The sequence below is a fragment of the Rhinichthys klamathensis genome, unplaced genomic scaffold (assembly GCF_029890125.1).
Source record: "Rhinichthys klamathensis goyatoka isolate OS25496 unplaced genomic scaffold, OSU_Roscu_1.1 h1tg000452l_1, whole genome shotgun sequence".
NCBI classification, from domain to species: domain Eukaryota; kingdom Metazoa; phylum Chordata; class Actinopteri; order Cypriniformes; family Leuciscidae; genus Rhinichthys; species Rhinichthys klamathensis.
The window spans coordinates 1,347,571-1,365,488 of record NW_026606944.1 but is presented as its reverse complement, the minus strand read 5'-3'; the positions used below and the strand labels follow the sequence as shown (position 1 = coordinate 1,365,488).

Sequence of the window (17,918 nt, the reverse complement as noted above, 5' to 3'; positions counted from 1 at the left end):
TTGATTATTTGTCAGGATAAGTAATTGTTTTTCATAGATTAAAATAGCTTTTAAATTACTCAATATTAGATCGGTTTTAAACATCTTCCCTTAAAACGCTATTGGTCTCGACTATTTAAATAAAGTTACAGGAATATGACTTGGCCTGAAAAAAATTTCAGTCAGAAGAATTTTTTTCACTTTAATCCCTGAAGTAATCAATTGTCTAATATTGTATGTTTTTAGTGTAGAAGGATGTGTGAATGATCGCTTTGAATAATGTGCCAATGACTCTTAATATTCCTCCTAATGTCATTACAATGGACTATATGTGGATTTGAAAGCACATGAGAAGCACTTCTTTCTATTATTTGTGACAAAGTTGCTTTCTTCTTGTGCATGTAAAATACAAACTTCCTCAAGTGCAGTGTCGAGCTACTTATTAGGATAGTAGATGAGCATCTGCTTCCTGAAGAAACAACTCAATCTCTCTTTGTAACTGAGCAGTAGCATCTGCAGTCAATTAAATGTGATCTACAAATCATTAGATGCCAAATATAAATATCTTGTACATATATAGGAATTTCCAATAGAAATTGTGCTTATATTAATTTGAAGCGCTAGTTTTAGTGTTTTTGGTCTAATCAGGTCATTTAAGTCCATTAACTCTCTCTGACTGACTGTCTTACCAGTGCACTGAAATACTGAACTAGAGCTGATTGAGACACACAGATTTAATTTGGATTTATTTTTCTTTCTGTTAATTATTCTCATCTTAAACAGGACAAACACACAGGAAAACTCCTGGTGAAGCGACTGAGGTCCATGTGACACTATTGTAAAGATGGCGTTTATTAAAGAGGAGAGTGAAGACATGAAGATTGAAGAAACATTCAGAGTAAAACAAGAAGAAACTGAGGAACAAACAGGTTGGTTTCATTCTCTCAGCTGAACTCAGTCATTTAAATTGTGTTCTAGCAGATCTCATGTTCTGAGAAAATGATCGATGCGCAGATGGTTTTAGCAACATAAACGGTATAATGACAGACACTGAAGGACTTTATTGGCCTGTTTGAATAAGTCTGATGTCACAGTACTGTACAAAGCTCTGCTGGTGCTGTTGGTGTCGTGTGCAAACAGACAGAATCCTAATGATATCCCTTTTCGTGGTCTACACAATATTATGAAAAATACCATTGTTTGAAGAATAGATTTTGAAAAAAACAGAATGATATGCACTTTTTATTTTTTAAATGTTTTGTCAGTGATGTGTTGTGTCAGATGATTATTTAGAGTGCAAAAAATAAGGCCTATCTGTTTCCATTAAAATACATAAACATCCTAAAATGTTTACTTCATAGCTCAAATTGCATAAAGTTGGTGTTTAAAACAATTAAAAATACAATTTGAACGAGAATAACTGTTCTCTGAAAACTTTCTTTGAACAGTATTTAGGACAACAGTAAGTAGGAGTAAAGTAGATCAGACAGATATGGAGGTGCAAGACCATTTAATGCCTTAAACGTTAGAAGTAATATCTTAATGTGAATACATGATGCCATAGGTAGCCAGTGAAGATCATGCAGCAGAGGAGTAATATGAGCTGAACGCCTGGTGGAGACGTGCAATATTACGAAGATGGAAAAAAGACACACATCTTAATCAAAACTGTAGTGTAGGATCAAGCTGGCAGGATGTAGAGATAGACTTCACAATTAGATCATTAATGGCAGTCAGAGTGAAAGCAGAGCGAGAGAGTTTGATGAGTAAAGCCGAGTGCATACGTTTTTAGCCACGATTTGGCCGTCTGAGACAAATTTTGCAAATCCTAAAAGATTCCTCTGATCCTAGACTAAAATCTGAAGTCTTTGATCGTTAGTTTGACATGTTCACCGACTGCACTAAAAAGCACCTAAAACATGTTATGCATGTCTGAATACTGAAAGCTGGAGGGCGCCCTTGTGAAGAAAGTCCAAATATGTCTCTCAGAAGTAAAGTAACTTATGATGTTACAGGAAATCCCTGACACCGCTGAATAAAAAGAAGATAGAAATGCTTTGACTTATTCATTCTGAACACAAAACTGCGACAATATATGGCTTATCTGTGTTCTTCAAGCAATCTCAGGTATTTTCATAAGAATAAAGTATATAAGGCAATACTAATCAACATAGCATTATTATATAGAATACTTCTAAATGATATATTGTCTGCCTCATTCTGTGATAAGAAGCCATTTCAGATTCCTAATAGAAGATATTTCAAAATGCACATTGTAATTGACTCAAACTCACAGCGCTTGCAGAGAGCATTTACTCTATGAAACATTGTTTAGCACATTAGAAAACCCTACGTTTGAGCAGATATTCACGGACACAACATTTTACAGTAAACACTGGTCTACACATTCTAATATTCATCAAGTTACAGTGTAAGTTCATATTACTTTTATATTGTACCGTTTTAAATTATAGGGGATAAAAAAAATCCTCATGTTGTATATTTATTTAGCATCGAAAGGTTGCCTACCTGACTATTTCAAATTTGTTTCCATCAATTTCACACATTTTAGTCTGGCAATAGTTCAACTAGTAAAATGTGTTCAAGTTTGTTCAACAATGGCACTTTAAAGTCCCTGTAAAGTCAAAATTAAGTATGTGTTCTGAGTTTTTGAATGATGCCCCAGCCAAATTTGAATGATAAAAAAAGCCGGCAAGTACAGAAAATAAGCTATCAAAATCTTGAAAAAATGAGCAGTATTCTCTGCTCTCAAACGCTGGGGGCGTGTCCGCTGGCTGCGCTGAAACCACGCCCACTCGCGGGAAAGCTGCCGACGCTGATATTAGGTGATACTGCTTTCGGGAGGCTGAGGCGGGAGATAGTCGGTTCGGCTCCATTCACCAGTAACAGCGGATTATCAGTGAATCCCAGTTGTCTCCGACGAAAGTTTATAGAACTATCCCGTGTAAAATGATCACTACAGAGGCGCGTGTTGGTGGTGAGCCAACCGTGATTCCATCAAAATGAATTCCTTCACAAAATGAATCCACCTTGATGTGTGGATGTGATGTGATCTTTTTTTAGGAAATTTAAATAAAGACACCGGTCTGTTTTGTACATGATCTTATCCAGGTAGTAGCCTACGCATTTCGGCGTCGAAGGCATAGCTAGCTAGCAAACTGTAGGCTGTAGTAACTAATAGTACGGACAGTAACTCGCATTTAAGCGCCAAACTGATGCGAATGTGCTCTATTGTTAGGGGAGGGGCCAGCCTCAGTGGGTCATCAAGTAGGGGCGTGTCCAGGAGCTCAGGGGCTCCATTGCATCATCGAGCCCCGTTTTAGCCCCGCCCAAAAAATCCGGCAAATAGCAATGATGAAAAACTGTTTAACGGTCTAACTCCACAATTCAGTACTTCACAGTTCACAGTCTTTGTAATATGTTTTAGCAATACATTTATAACATTTATAATGTGTTTAGAATTTTTTTTTTGAATTGCCAAACTAATGTAAGGGTATGGCAAGTGTTCGCTGAGTTTCGGTTCATCTTTTAAATGCGTTTCAGAAAGAAGTTCACAGAGACTGAGGCGGCTTCTTTCACAGAAAGCACACCCTGATTGCTTTCTTTATTTCACAAAAGCACAAAGTTTTGTTGTTATTGTAAGTGTACACAAATAAAAATAGACCCTTTACAGTTTGAGTATTTATGACACACACACACACACACACACACAAACACACACACAATTTTATTTAAGCTCTTTTTGCCATTTTCAGGAAAAAATGCCAGCTTAAAGGTTTTTGGGAAATGTCCTACAGAAAGTTCAGAGTTAGCAGTATTGTGAAGAGCACCAGTGTAGCAAGGTTAAATGTTGTGGGAAGGAGTAGGCAGGAACCGGCGAACATTCAAAGACTTAAAATGAACAAATACTAAACGAAAGTAAAGGCAGCAGTCCCTTACGGACGGCTGCTGCCACATAAAACAGAGACAAAACATCATATAAAATCCAAGCCTGGCGTCTCGTCTTTCACCGTCGTCGCACCTCCTTGAGAGATACGAGACCGTAGCGTCGCGCTGGTGTCGCTCATTATCAATCAAGCCACCGGCCTCGCACCTTTCTCCCACGGCCCTCAGTCTCGTCCTGCTCGCCACATGCGGTTCTCAACTGTGGCCCTCGAGGTCCCCTTTCCTACAAAGTTTAGTACTTGCATGTCCTGCCTTTAGCATTCAATAATACGCAAGACCTTGATTAGCAGGTGTGTTTTATTGGGGTTGGAGCTAAACTCTGCAGGAAATGGGGTTTCAAGGGCCAGAGTTGAGAACTTCAGAAACGTCTGGCAGGTGTATTGAGGACACATGGCCTCCAGAGCAGGTTTGGACACGTTTGGTATAGGATCTAGCATACAGTACGTGTTATTGGTTTTGATGCATTAAATAGCTAAATGTTTTGATGTCTGTTTTATTGTGCCATTAAACTGGGGTTAACTTTTATTTGTTTGTTTTTCCACCTTAGACCTAATGACAATGAAAGAGGAGAAAGAAGTACTCAATGAAATTGAAGAGAAAGATCAATATGAGAATCTTCATGATCAATATGATAATCTTGATGATTTCATAACTGGAGAAAAATCTTTTAGTTGTTCACAGACGGAAAAGACTTCCACACGAAGAAAAGCCCAAAAGACAGGAACTAGAAGATATTTCACTTACTTTCGGTTTGGAAAGAATTTCAATCAACAAGGAAACCTTAAAGTCCACATGAGAATTCACAGTGGAGAGAAGCCTTTCACCTGCCAACAATGTGGAAAAAGTTTCACTCAAAAAGGAAACTTTAACAGGCACATGAGAATTCACACTGGAGAAAAACCTTACACATGCCAACAGTGTGGAGACAGTTTTGCTCAACATGGAAACCTAAAAGTTCACATGAGATTGCACACTGGAGAGAACCCTTACACATGTCATCAGTGTGGAAAGAGATTTGCTCAACATGGAAACCTTAAAGTGCACATGAGAATTCACACTGGGGAGACCCCTTTCACCTGCCAACAGTGTGGAAAAAGTTTCACTCGTAAAATAAGTCTTGACAGGCACATAAGAATTCACACGGGAGAAAAGCCTCACAAATGTCCTCAGTGTGGAGCAAGTTTCACTCTAAAAGGAAACTTTATCAGGCACATGAGAATTCACACAGGAGAAAAGCCTTTCACATGCCAACAGTGTGGAGACAGTTTTACTCAACATGGAAACCTTAACATTCACATGAGAATTCACACTGGGGAGAGCCCTTATATATGTCCTGAATGTGGAAAGAGATTTGCTCAACATGGAAACCTTACTGTCCACATGAAAACTCACACTGGGGAGACCCCTTTTACGTGCCCAGAGTGTGGAAAAAGTTTCACTCGTAAAATAAGTCTTGTCAGGCACATAAGAATTCACACGGGAGAAAAGCCTTACACATGCCCTCAGTGTGGAAAAAGTTTCCATCAACATGGAAACCTTACAGTCCACATGAGAGTTCACACTAGAAAGTGCCCCTTCACCTGCCAACAGTGTGGACAAAGTTTCAATCATAAAGGTAGTCTTAACAGGCACATGAGAATTCACACTGGAGAAAAGCCTTACACATGCCAGCAGTGTGGAGAGAGTTTTTCTCAACGTGTTCCCCTTAAAGTCCACATGAGAATTCACACTGGAGAGAACCCTTACAAATGCCGACAATGTGGAGAGAGTTTTGCTCAACGAGGAAACCTTAAAGTCCATATGAGAGTACACGATGGAGAGAGTCCCTTTACCTGCCAACAGTGTGGAAGAAGTTTCAACAGAAAAGGACACCTTAATTACCACATGAGAATTCACACTGGAGAGAAGCCTTATACATGCCAACAGTGTGGAAAAAGTTTCACTCACAAAGGAAGCCTTAACTGGCACATGAAAATTCACACTGGAGAAAAGCCTTTCACATGCCAACAAAGTCTGGAAGAAGTTTCGTTTAAAAAGGAACCTTTAACAGGCACACCAGATAATTTAAGCCTTACACCTGCCAACAGTGTTGAGAGAGTTTTACTCAACACGGAAACCTTAGAGACCACATGAGAATTCACAACAAATAGAACCATTACACACGCCCTCAGTGTGGAATAAATTTTTGTCAAATAAAATAAATAAATTCCTTAACAGGCACATGAGAAAATGTTTTAACCGAAAAAGGAAACCCTAAGTACCACATTATGATTCACTCAAGAGAAATCTATTTTAAATGTCATCCGTTTGGAATGAGTTTTCATTTTGCTACATCGAAGCTGGTATTGAACTGAACTGGATCAACATTAAACCGATTCTAACTGAAAACATTGATGTCTTGTATAGAAATTAATTGTCTCCACAGAGTTTCCATAGTTGATTCTGCCCTTTTCTTTATCTCTGTGAACCTGCTTTGATGCAATCCATATTGTAGAAAGCTCTAAAGAAATAAAAGTGACTTGACATAAAAGTTCACACTGGAGAGAATTAATTTACCAGTTGTCAAGACCTTGATATATTCAGTTCTTTTTCATTTTTCTCTTAGGGGTAAAACGAAGTTGGAAATACCTGAGCAGGCCACTCATGCGACTGGGAGTTGCATTTAGATGAATATGTAAATATGCGCAGCAAGTAGTCCCTTAACCCACTGTACCACCGAAGAGCATTTGTTTCTTTTATATCAATATATGTATATCTGAAATTATATACCATTTGAAAGATGAAAACCTTAAGATTCAATCTCAGAAATTGGTTATTTAATCAATACCTTATTATGTAATACCTTGAAGCAGGTTTTCGATATTTTCCCAGTTTCACAGACAAGGCTTAAGTCACAGACAAAGCTGAATGTCCTAATTGAACCAAGGTCTAATCCTGTCTTAATCTAAGCCCTGTCTGTAAAACCGGGCCCTAATCTTTTAGCACAGGGGTGATTCATCCTTTTCCTGGAGATCTACCTACCTGCAGAGTTCAGATTAAGGGTATGTTTACATGACAACGATGTCAAAGCATTCATCGTTCACATGGATCTGCAAATATGGCTAAAAATGCTATATTATGCATGCCAGGCCAGTAGTTGGTAATATCACTCTGTAAGGAAAAGCCCCACACCTTTAGACTGAGCACTAATGCGCATGACACCACCGTTTTTACAAATTCCTGTTTTGGTTGTTTACATGGAGACTGTAAAGGTATAGTTTTTAAGAACCTTGCACTTTGAAATCTGTTTTTAGTTGAAAATGGTGACGTGTAAACGGCCCCTAAACCCTGCTCCAAAACATCTTTCTGTAATTATCAAGTGCTGCTGAAGATCATAATGAGCTGTTTCAGTTGTTTTTGATCAGGGTTGGAGCTGAACTTTGCAGGATGGTAGATCTCCAGGGACAGGTTTTGGTGTCCCTCTTTTAGTGTCTCTGCAATCAGATTATTTTAAACCCCGGCCTTCGAAGGGTGTAGACTTCGATTTGGGACACACCTATAGTCTTAGAGGTGAACCTTGACTAACTGGGGCCCAGATCAGGAATCAGACAGAGTGGCTAAACCGACCGTCAGCTAGCTGTCTTGTGTCACAGAATAAAGATAAACGGATGGATGAATGATCCTCCTGTATAATATTTGCCTGCAGATAACAGAAGGTTTCTGATGGGTGTACTTCTGACTGTGGGCTGGCTTTGCCATTTCCTGTTGTAGCTACACTTGGGCCAAAGCTGGTTGAATGCCACATATGTACCCATCTGGTGTAGCTGCACATCAGACTGTGACTTGCAAATTGGACATGTGGCAAAAAGCTCACACAGGTAGGTTCCTCCAACTTAAACTCCGGGTGAGATCTTTTGGGTTTCAGGTGTTGGAGCGTTACTCTGAACTGTTCAATGTGAGTGTCTCACCTTGTGGTTTTGTTGTGCACCCAGATATGTCCTACCTTGGTGCCAGTCCTGATGACAAAGTTCATGACCCTAAGGTTTCCTGTCAATGCCTGTTTTCATTGCCCTAGTTTGCTTTAGGCCCTTGAGCCTGCCCAGATGTCTCCCCTCGCACATGAGAAACCTCATAAAATATGCTAGCGGTCACTCTAGACTTGCACATTTCCTTCCATAGTGGACACTCTGATTGCGCCTCTATTATAGCTGCCAATTCCTGTGTAACACTTAGGCTCTCAAACTGCAGGTGGGATGAAGTGCAAGCTCTTTGGAAAATGTAGAACCATCAATAGGGACTTTTGGGAACACAGGAGCATCTGGGTGTTTCATGTTGTTCTGTGGTCACAAGAGGACCAAATCTGGAGTCCACCAAAGACAAGGGCATCATGTAACGAGCCCGGATTGCTAATGTACACATCTATAAATACGGCCTTGGCATCCCAGGAGCCCTGCAGTACGATAAAAAAAGTTTCCTGCTTATGTAACATTGTAAGAAATGCCGGCCCCCACCTCCTCCATGTCCTCTGGTTTTGGGCTTTGTGGAAGATAGTCATCATTTCCTCCACAACATTGTTGACGGTCCTGCAAACAGTTGCAAGTGGCATGTTGAAGGTGTCTGAAGTGACCCTGTAGGACGCTCCACAGGCAAGCCAGTAAACTGTGACCAGCACTTCAACTTCAGGGCTCCATCAATGGGCTTTTGGACGGGGCAACATCTGAACCAGCATGTTGATGCTGTTTCTGGAGAGCTGTGGTCTCCCGTAACCCACACATCCCGCCAGCTCTCCGGTAGCCTCATGAGCAGCAACAACACCAGCAAGCAATAGTTCTCTCCATATCTATTTAACCCAGTGTCTTTTAAAGTACCATGATTTCCTGCAGGTGTAAAGCCAGGCCCTCCAGCAATCACCTGTAACTCGGGGACAAGCACACAACTACTCACTGAGCCGTCACACTTTGTCCCTGTAAAAAAAAACAATAATAATAATTTTAAGATGTTTTTAACATTGTTTATTCATTGTTGTTGTAGTATGCATTTATTTTATATTTATTGCTTATTTAATAATTTTTACAGCAAATATTTATTTAACTGTGTTGTAAATGTATTTTCTGAAATTGTAGAAGTCTGCTAGAATTACATTTTCCTCCAACTGTTAAGTGCATTATGTAAGAATGACATGTTTGACATGTATTAAAGACTACTTTGGATCACAGTTTAGAAATATATATATATATATATATATATATATATATATATATATATATATATTAATGTTGTTGGATCTTCTGACTCAACTATCAACTACTTCTGACTATTCTGGTCTCCAACGAATCCTTAGATCTCTCTCTCTCTCGTGTGTGTTTATGAAAGAGAGAGAGAAAAATAAATTTATAAAACCAGTTGATTTTTTGTGCATACAAAATAGTTTTATATATTTGTAAATAAAAATATATTAATAAAGCCACTTTTTTGTACACAAATTTTGTGCTGCAAATTATAACTTCACACTCACTTGATATTGACCTATGGACATCCTAAAACTTTGTTTGTTTTCTGTATGTAAATTTCTTTCCAGTTAAATTTTTTAATGCACTATACAGGACTTTTATTTTGGTCTGGTGGTGTGATGTCATAAGCCTGCGCCGCACCCCAGTGTCTGATTTGGCTGAAGAAAGGTTTGTGTTTTAAGCATTTAGGGTTTAAATCGATACAAAGCATTTAGTCCATTTTACAGTTTTGCAAGGGTTGTAAAATAAATTAAATATGGTAACATTACAACAGGAGTTCACAAGTTTACATTAGTTAACAAGAACTTTATAATTTATTATAATTTATTTGTTTACATTAGTTAATGCACTGTGAACTAACATAAACATACAATGACCAACTGTATTTTTTACAAAGATTAATAAATACAGCAATAAATGTATTGCTCATTGTTAGTTCATGTTAGTTAATACATTAACTAATGTTAACAAATGAGACTTTACTGAAAAGTGTTACCAATATTATTGAATCTAACATTGTAATACATTAATCAAACATAAGTAAGCACATGAGTAACAGAAAAGTTGCATCTCATTTCTCTCCCTGTATCATAAATCAGTTTATCGTAAACGCGAATTCGGTCAATGGAAAGTAGTGATCGAGAAACAGAACTTTTCATAACTTAAAGAGTTAACTGAACCAAATTGTTTCCCAAAATGATTCAGTGATTTGAATCGATCGAATCACCGCTCGCTAACGACACACGCTGGTCAAAACAAATGACAACTTTTACAAAACAAACCACAAATGTTTTCATTAATGGCTGATCGATTAAACGTGATCCACAAATCATTAAATACCTAAAAATGAACTTTAAAAATGATTTGTGTTCTTTTATTAATTTGTAGTGCTAGTTTTGTGTTGTTGTTGTTGTTGTTGTTGTTTTTTTGGATAATTAGGCCATTAAATGGATAGTTCACCCAAAAATGAAAATTCTGTCATTTACTCACCCTCATGTCGTTCCAAACCTGTAAAACCTTTGTTCATCTTCGGAACACAAATGAAGATATTTTTGATGAAATCTGAGGGATTTCTCTCTTATTAATGACAGAATTTTCATTTTTGTGTGGACTAACCCGTTAACTCTTATTCTGACTCACTCCCTAACTAGTGCGCTGACTACTAAACTAGGAGCTGATTGAGACACACCCAGAGATTTAGTGTGTATTTATTTTTCTTTCTTTTAATTCTCATCCTAAACAGGAAATATTGTCCAAACAAACAGGAAAAACTCCTGGTGAAGCGACTGAGATCCGTGTAAAACACTATTATAAAGATGCCGTTTATTAAAGAGGAGAGTGAAGACATGAAGATTGAAGAAGTATTCAGCGTGAAACAAGAAGAAACTGAGGAACAAACAGGTTTGTTTCATTCTCAATGCTGAACTCAGTCATTTGATCCTTATTAAAATACTGATCTGTGTATGACATCAAAGTACCGTGAGAGGGATTAGAGTATGCTTATGCTTTTTAATCGCTCTTGCTGTACTTTGATGTCATTCACTGATCGGTCTGCACAGCACTTCAAGTAGAACACACCTAAATACTAATGCTGCCTTCAAGTGAACCTGAGAAGATCCTACTTCCAATTGGGCTTCGTTTTTACGACATGTAGTAATCAATCACACCAAGTAATAACTTTACACAAAGTTGTAGTGGTCTGATAAAAAGTACCTAAACTGTGCTAGTGCTTGTCCACAAATGCCAACATGCTTCTAGTTCTATGTTGAGGGGACATGGACAGATGGGGACCAAATATGCCCTGGAAATCAATTTAAGGTGGGCAAATATTACAAATATGTTTAACCCTCTGGGGACCAAGGTTTTTTTGGGGCCCTTGGGATGTTTTGACATGCACTGACATTTGTGCTTTTTTCAGTTATTTATAAACATGTTAATGGCAAAGGTGTAAATTCACTCTATATAGCACAAACGGGGCTACCATAATCTGTGAGCAACATATACATGTTTGTATTTTTGAGAGAATATTATTTATGCATGGTTATTGAAAAACTTAAAAATAAAAGTTTATGAAATAAGGCCACAAAACACATATTGATTATTTCTTCACAAGACTTTTGAAAATTGTATCACATAGTCTAGAATATTTGCTCCAAAACTATGTGAGAATCATCCTGACTACTCATTCAGATAAGTCAATAAAGTATTTTAGAATGTGTATGACGTGTTTAGTGTGAGAAAGCTTTATGCAAGGAGGCGTGATCTCTCATTAATATGTATGGCATTTCACACCTGAGAAAGACAAAGACCCTCCCATAATGGCCCTATTAGGTGCTATCAGGCCCTATCATTACGAGGAGCCTTGCGCAAAGAATGAGGAGATTTAAAAAAGAATGGCTTTTAGATTGTTTGGATTTATTTTACAACACAACATAATCCAAAGATACACAACAAAGGACAAAAAAGCACATTAGTAAACACACTGATCTAAAAACAGAGGCTTGCACAGTCACACAGCATTGTCCCATTCCTGAAACATAGTGCATACCTGTCATTTCCAAGGTGTTTGATTTTTCATTACAGTCTCCTGTGAATGTTGAAGTCAGCAGGACTGATATCAAGAGAAACTATATGGCTGCACGACTTTGGGCATGCATTGTAGATTTTTCTGGTTAAAATAGCTTTTTAATTATAGGCTATATATATATATATATATATATATATATATATATATATATATATATATATAGATATATATACACACACACACACATACTGCTTAGAATTAGAAGTGAACACACCCATGCTAAAGTTGACTAAAAAGAGGAATAAAAAATCTTAATGCCTCAATTAAAAAATGAGGAAAACTCTAACCTTTATGGACGTGAATAATGTCCCTGAATTCTTTGTGAATGAATAATGTATCGCAAATAATTAAATGTTCTTCTTTAAAATACAGGGTGCATACGTCTGGACACTTCTATCCCCAGAAACTCCTAACAAAAGCTGATGTCTTTATTTTGAAGCTTATTTGATGCTTATTTGATTTGAAAAACTTTATCCAAAACTAGTCAACGAAATTTTGTCTTTTATTTCGTCTGTAACAGTGCGTATATGTGCGTTCATTCATTCATTTACACACACACACAGAGAGAAACATGATTCACATTTAAACAGTATGCTATTTTTCCGTTTACAGACACTAACGTTATTATATCGCGATTAGAACAAAGCACAAGCATAAAACACTTACACTTCTCAGCTGAATCTGTTGCTCCTCCTCGAAGTGAAACCAGCACTTCTGTATTAAATGCCCCAGGATTATTCCTCAATCATAGCAAGACGAATCTTAATCTGACTAAAAATATAGTGTGTTTACAGAGTTTACAGCATTTGCCTGGGGGCGTTTATCTATTTTGCAAATGGCCTCAACACATTATCTTATGAATAGCGCGCTCTGCGAGTGGGTGTGAACAAATTAACGATAATGAGCTGAGACAGGAGAAACTGTACTTCTCTTTAGTTTCAGACAGATTACATTGCAGGAGAATATTTGTTTTAAATGTGAATTGTTTTATTTAAAAGTAGAAATTTAAAGCGTTCTTTAGACGTATGTTTCATGTTTGTGTGATAAGTATTAGCGGAGTTTCCGTTCATTTTCCAGACATGTTTCAGAAAGATTTTTGCGGAGACAGAGTGAGCTGAAAGCGCACCCTGTTTATTTTATTTATTTACAAAAAAAAAAAAACTCAAGGTTTTGATGTTAATGTGAGTGTACACAAAAAAGAAGACCCTCTATAGTTTATAATCATGTATTGATTTTATTTATATGACCATAAATGACGGAGTATTTTAAGTCTATGTTGCTGCTATGTGAAAAAAAAAACAGCAAAACGCGCGGGCGCGCTCTTGGTCCCCAGAGGGTTAAGTAAGAGCTGATAGAACACTGATGAAAATATTTCTTCAGAATAAATTACTTTTACAACAACAACAAAAAATTCTTTACTGACCAGTAACTTTTTTACTTGGACAAGTAAATGACCCTGGTTGTAGCAATGATCAGATCCCAAAAACTTTAATAGGCACAGTTTCTGTACTACGATGGGGTTTAAATCTTAACTGAATTTGTACATTTGTTACTCCAAGTCATTTTCTTTAATATACAGTCAAGGCTTTTGGGCTTCATAATGCTCCGGCAACTTTCCAACACCTTATGAACACCGTTCTAACATGAATTTCCCTCTGTGAATTATATCTAGATGGGATTGTGTATTCCTTAAATTGGGCAGATCATTTAAAAACTCTCTGTTGTGTTTGTTGTCCAGTCCTTCCAGAAAAACGCGGAGTTTTTTTGTGATTGTTGCGGGCAAAAATCCTTGATTATGCGGCCCGTTTTCTTTAAAAATGCGATGGAATATGCAGGATATTTATGCAATTTTATGCGATGAAATTGCGGGAACTTGCAAAAATTGCGGTAATTTGCAAAAACTACGGTTTGATGAAAGAGAAAAAAAGTGATTCCCCCAACACCCTGTTCTCACTAGGCTACTACCTTAATGTAAAGAGTCATTTCTTATTACTTCCTATGATAAGCAAGCATACTACATCACAGAAAGTGGTGGAAATATTTAATTTCTCATCTTGTTTTATTTCAGACTGTACGAGTGGAAATAAGGTGTGGCCCCTTTAAGAGCTGCGCGCTCCCTGTTGAACTGTCTGCAGTATTACATTGTATGTGCGCCTCGAACACCCCATGTGTGCGGGTAATTTCTGTTTGATGCTACTTCTTTTATCTTATTTTGTTTATTAAGTAACGATGTGGACGGTAGAACGTGTGACAGACAGTTATACACGTTCGATTTGGGAATAAAGTGCGAGTTGTGAGATGCCAATCGCCTCCGTGAGTCTGTCTGGCCTCTGCAATAACTTCAGCTGTGAGCTATCCCTATTTTTCTTCCCGACACAACGCGTTACAAGACCTTAATAAACACATCAAACTTACAAAACATTGATGAGTCAAACAAGTTCTGTAGCTTTACAAAAGGAATATGCTACAACTTATGTAAAAATTAATAAATTAAATATAAAAAAATAAAGTGTGCTTCTGTTTTACAGCTTTTCGATGATGTTCACGTCGCGTAATTACGTCACTTCATAACGTTCCCATGGCAACAGGGGGAAATGGCTGCTCTTGTCTGAAGCAAACGCAACATTTTTCAACTTTCTGCTAAGATATATTATATGTGACTTTTTTGCAACGAAAATGCGAGGATTATGAAATCATCCAAGCCCCGCATATTTTGCACGGAAATAGGCAATTTATGCGGCGAAAGTGCGGCGTATTTGAAAAAAATGCGACCCCCGCATGAATATGCGGACTTTGGCTGATTATGCACTAAATCATGCGATCGCATAATCGCGTTTTTCTAGAGGGACTGGTTGTCTGAGCAATGCTTGGAGCTAGTTCGGTAAGACCACTGATACATATCTGTGGAAGTTAGCACTGACGTTGTTCTGCCTTTAACCTGCTTTACAAATTCAGATATGTTTTATGTGCTCTGATGTATGTCAGAAAGCATTTGTTTGCACTTGTTTTCTCATTGCCCTTTAAGCTAGATGAATATGCATTACATAGAAAAAAATCTATGTGATGAACTTTTGGTCAGACGGTGAAATGGGGAAAGGGTTCTTCCTCTTTAAATTTGTTGTGTTTTATTCCCTAGGACACATACTAAAAGGTATATTTAGAACAGTCTACAATTAACTAGAACTCCTGGCTCAAACTATGCTTTTTTAATAAAGGGTTTAACGGCCAGCTTTAAGTTTTTTAGGACATGTCCTAAAGAAAGTTCAGAGTTGGCAGGATTGTGAAGAGCAGCAGTTCTCAACTCTGGCCCTCAAGGTCCCCTTTACTGCAGAGTTTAGCTTCAACATTGATCAAACTCACCTGCCTGTAGCTTTCTAGTAATCATAAAGACATTGATTAGCTTGTTCATATCTGTTTGATAAGAGTTGGAGGTAAACTGTGCTGAAAACTGGATCTTGAGGGCTAGAGTTGAGAACCCCTGGTAAAGAGGTTCTCGGATTACACGTAACACCTCTTTCAGTAGCACAGTGGGTATAGGACAGGGATGTTTGGAGGGCCACCGTCTTGCAAAGTCTAGCTCCAAATTCAATTAAACACACATGAACCAGCTAATCAATGTCTTTAGGCAACTTCAGAAACTTCTGGCAGGTGTATAGAGGCAAGTTGGAGCTAAACTCTGTAGGGCAGTGGTTCCAGGAGAAGGTTTAGATACCCCTGGTATAGGATCTAGCATATAGGTTGTTGCATTATATATCTAAATGTTTTGTTGTCTGTTGCTTTGTGCGATTAAACTGGAGTTAACTTTTTTTGTTGTTGTTTTTTCACCTTAGACCTATTGGCGCTGAAAGAGGAGAGGGAAGTACTCAATGGAGAGAAAGATCAATATGAGAATCTTCATGATTTTATTCCTGGAGAAAAATCTTTTAAATGCTCACAGACTGAAAAGACAGGAACTAGAAGTTATTTTACTTGCATTCAGTGTGGAAAGAGTTTTAATCAACAAGGAAACCTCAAAGTCCACATGAGAATTCACACTGGAGAGAAGAGTGGAAAGAGTTTCAATCAAGAAGGAAGCCTTAAAGTTCCATCGAGAGTTAACACTGGAAAGAGTCCCTTCACATGCCAACACTGTGGAAACAGTTTCACTCATAAAGGTAGTCTTAGCAGGCACATGAGTACTCACACTGGAGAGAAGCTTTTCCCGTGCCCTCAGTGTGGAAAGAGATTCAGTCAACATGGAAGCGTTAAAGTCCACATGAGAATTCACACCGGAGAGAAACCTTTCACCTGCCAACAGTGTGGAAAAAGTTTCAACAGAAAAGGAAACCTTAATTACCACATGAGAGTTCACACTAGAGAGAGACCTTTCACCTGCCAACAGTGTGGAAAAAGTTTCAACAGAAAAGGACACCTTACTTACCACATAAGAGTTCACACTAGAGAGAGACATTTCACCTGCAAACAGTGTGGAAAAAGTTTCAATCATAAAGGAAGCCTTAACAGGCACATTAGAATTCACACTGGAGAAAAGCCTTACACATGCCAACAGTGTGGGGGGAGTTTTGCTCGACGTGGAAACCTTAAAGTCCACATGAGAATTCACACTGGAGAAAAGCCGTACACATGCTCTCAGTGTGGAAAGAGTTTCACTCAAAAAGAACAGCTTGAAGTCCACACGAGGATTCACTCGAGAAAGAACTATTAAATGTCATTAGTGTGGAATGAGTTTTAGTTCCCAGCTCTAGGGTTCCGGAGAATAACATAAATAAAGTATTTACACTTGAGTTCTGGTGTTCTTTCTTTTTATTATTGTTTTTTTTTTTAATTGTTCAAATTGTCATTGTCAGCCAATGACATCAAAAAGGAAGCAAACTGACTTTGGTTGGGTCAAGGCCAAAATAATAAACAAAAACTGAATATACCTTTTTTTTTCAAAGGAAACGTATTATCCTATCAAAGATGAAATGTGGGTTTGCTGAATTATACATATGAAGAACCAATCAAATTGTAGGAAAATTATGTAATGAATCATGTCACCTGCCATGCTCCTATTCTATAAAATCTCTCGTATTCTTGGTGGGATTCTCTCTGAAATTGGTCTGGGATTCTCTCTGAAATTGGTCTGAGATCCTCCGGCCGTGATTAAAGCATATTCAAAGGCATTGTCTGAAGTCTGTTTAGTTAATGATGCGCAGTAGGAACACTAGAGACCTTATTCCTAAGTGATAAGGTGTGTCCAAATTTGGAGGCTGCTTTTGAAGGCCGATTTGCCTCATAGCGGGGCGACAAAAGGTTGTCCCAATTTAAAGCTGCACCCTTCAAAGGCCGATTGCATCATTGCAGCGCGACGATGGCTTCCCCTGATTCACAAGCAAGCCCGGCAGTCCTTTGAAGACTAACCAAGTTATTTTTAACAGGCAGGCATATTGGTGATATGCTAATGAAAATCCTGGTGAGTTCTTTATTTTTCTCTGTGGTTTTTGTTTAAATTGATTACAAAGAGAGCATGTGTTTCGTGTGTGGCTATGTGCTAGTTTTGCCATTTTATATAGGAAGTGGATGTTTGTGGTGACCAGTTAAAATATAAAATTTAATGTTAACACGAAAATCTTGTGTTAGGGACAATAGCACCTAATAGATGATTAGCAAATAAGTTGAAACAGCTGTTGTAGCCTGTTGAGTAGGACAGATTGTTGTTTACTGTTAATAAATTAGCACAGCATCGAGGGGTTGTGCAGGGTTGTACACATTCCTATTATGAATGTTGATTTATTGTCCTCTTTATAACACTGAAATTGTTGCAGTGACTTTAAGGCCTGTGTGATTAATTTGAATGAAAAAAGCAGGATTTTGTCTTGGGCTTTTTCATTCACTTTGATCTTTTTGGTGTTTCTAGT

General features: G+C 37.9%; 1 pseudogene; it reads left to right on the top strand.

Moving 5' to 3' along the window:
* Nucleotides 1-657: 657 nt before the first annotated feature.
* On the top strand, nt 658-16,782 carry LOC130071666 (zinc finger protein 850-like; annotated as a pseudogene).
* The last annotated feature ends 1,136 nt before the right edge of the window (nt 16,783-17,918 follow it).